We start from the raw sequence: 2,500 nt of genomic DNA, 5'->3' as shown, positions 1-2,500 counted from the left end.
TTTTTTTTTTTTTTTTTTTTACGTTCTGCTGACCCTCATTCTTTAAATGACGCTATCCCGAGGAGGACACCTAAAGGTGAGCCGTAATGGCCTCATCTTTGGCAAGATCCTCCGGTTTTTTTCACAGTTTTTTTTCCATTTTTTTTTTCGGTTTTTTTTTTTTTTTTTTTTTTTTTTTTTTTTTTAACGTTCTGCTGACCCTCGTTCTTTAAATGACGCTATCCCGAGGAGGACACCTAAAGGCGAGCTGTAATGGCCTGATCTTTGGCAAGCTCCTCCGGTTTTTTTCACAGTTTTATTCCAGATTTTTTTTTCGGGTTTTTTTTTTTTTTTTTTTTTTTTTTTTTTTTTTTTTATACGTTCTGCTGACCCTCGTTCTTTAAATGACGCTATCCCGAGGAGGACACCTAAAGGTGAGCCTTAATGGCCTCATCTTTGGCAAGCTCCTCCGGTTTTTTTTCACAGTTTTTTTCAAGATTTTTTTTTCCGGTTTTTTTTTTTTTTATACGTTCTGCTGACCCTCGTTCTTTAAATGACGCTATCCCGAGGAGGACACCTAAAGGTGAGCCGTAATAGCCTCATCTTTGGCAAGCTCCTCCGGTTTTTTTTCACAGTTTTTTTTCCAGATTTTTTTTTCGGTTTTTTTTTTTTTTTTTTTTTTTTTTTTTTTTTTTTTTATACGTTCTGCTGACCCTCGTTCTTTAAATGACGCTATCCCGAGGAGGACACCGAAAGGCGAGCCGTAATGGCCTCATCTTTGGCAAGCTCCTCCGGTTTTTTTCACAGTTTTTTTCCAGATTTTTTTCCGGTTTTTTTTTTTTTAACGTTCTGCTGACCCTCGTTCTTTAAATGACGCTATCCCGAGGAGGACACCTAAAGGCGAGCTGTAATGGCCTGATCTTTGGCAAGCTCCTCCGGTTTTTTTCACAGTTTTATTCCAGATTTATTTTCCGGTTTTTTTTTTTTTTTTTTTTTTTTTTTTTTTTTATACGTTCTGCTGACCCTCGTTCTTTAAATGACGCTATCCCGAGGAGGACACCTAAAGGTGAGCCTTAATGGCCTCATCTTTGGCAAGCTCCTCCGGTTTTTTTTCACAGTTTTTTTCAAGATTTTTTTTTCCGGTTTTTTTTTTTTTTATACGTTCTGCTGACCCTCGTTCTTTAAATGACGCTATCCCGAGGAGGACACCTAAAGGTGAGCCGTAATAGCCTCATCTTTGGCAAGCTCCTCCGGTTTTTTTCACAGTTTTTTTTCCAGATTTTTTTTTTTTTTTTTTTTTTTTTATTACGTTCTGCTGACCCTCGTTCTTTAAATGACGCTATCCCGAGGAGGACACCTAAAGGTGAGCCGTAATAGCCTCATCTTTGGCAAGCTCCTCCGATTTTTTTTCACAGTTTTTTTTCCAGATTTTTTTTTTCGGTTTTTTTTTTTTTTTTTTTTTTTTTTTTTTTATTTTACGTTCTGCTGACCCTCGTTCTTTAAATGACGCTATCCCGAGGAGGACACCGAAAGGAGCCGTAATGGCCTCATCTTTGGCAAGCTCCTCCGGTTTTTACCACAGTTTTTTTCCAGTTTTTTTTTTTTTTTTTTTTTTTTTTTTTTTTTTTTTTTTTTTTTTTTTTTAACGTTCTGCTGACCCTCGTTCTTTAAATGACGCTATCCCGAGGAGGACACCTAAAGGCGAGCCGTAATGGCCTCATCTTTGGCAAGCTCCTCCGGTTTTTTTCACAGTTTTTTTTTTTTTTTTTTTTTTTTTTTTTTTTTTTTTTTTTTTTTTTTTTTTTTTTTTTTTACGTTCTGCTGACCCTCATTCTTTAAATGACGCTATCCCGAGGAGGACACCTAAAGGTGAGCCGTAATGGCCTCATCTTTGGCAAGATCCTCCGGTTTTTTTCACAGTTTTTTTTCCATTTTTTTTTCGGTTTTTTTTTTTTTTTTTTTTTAACGTTCTGCTGACCCTCGTTCTTTAAATGACGCTATCCCGAGGAGGACACCTAAAGGCGAGCCGTAATGGCCTGATCTTTGGCAAGCTCCTCCGGTTTTTTTCACAGTTTTATTCCAGATTTTTTTTCCGGTTTTTTTTTTTTTTTTTTTTTTTTTTTTTATATACGTTCTGCTGACCCTCGTTCTTTAAATGACGCTATCCCGAGGAGGACACCTAAAGGTGAGCCGTAATAGCCTCATCTTTGGCAAGCTGCTCCGATTTTTTTCACAGTTTTTTTCCAGATTTTTTTTCCGGTTTTTTTGTCAGATTTTTTTTTCGGTTTTTTTTTTTTTTTTTTTTTTTTTTTTTTTTTTTTTTTTTTTTTTTTTTTTTTTTTTTTTTTTTTTTTTTTTTTTACCTTCCGCTGACCCTCGTTCTTTAAATGACGCTATCCCGAGGAGGACACCTAAAGGTGAGCCTTAATGGCCTCATCTTTGGCAAGCTCCTCCGGTTTTTTTTCACAGTTTTTTTCAAGATTTTTTTTTCCGGTTTTTTTTTTTTTTATACGTTCTGCTG

Source organism: Arachis ipaensis, chromosome B4, assembly GCF_059453495.1.
Source record: "Arachis ipaensis isolate K30076 ecotype BB chromosome B4, ASM5945349v1, whole genome shotgun sequence".
NCBI lineage: Eukaryota > Viridiplantae > Streptophyta > Magnoliopsida > Fabales > Fabaceae > Arachis > Arachis ipaensis.
The sequence above is the reverse complement of the archived record's forward strand: the minus strand, read 5'-3'. Positions refer to the sequence as shown.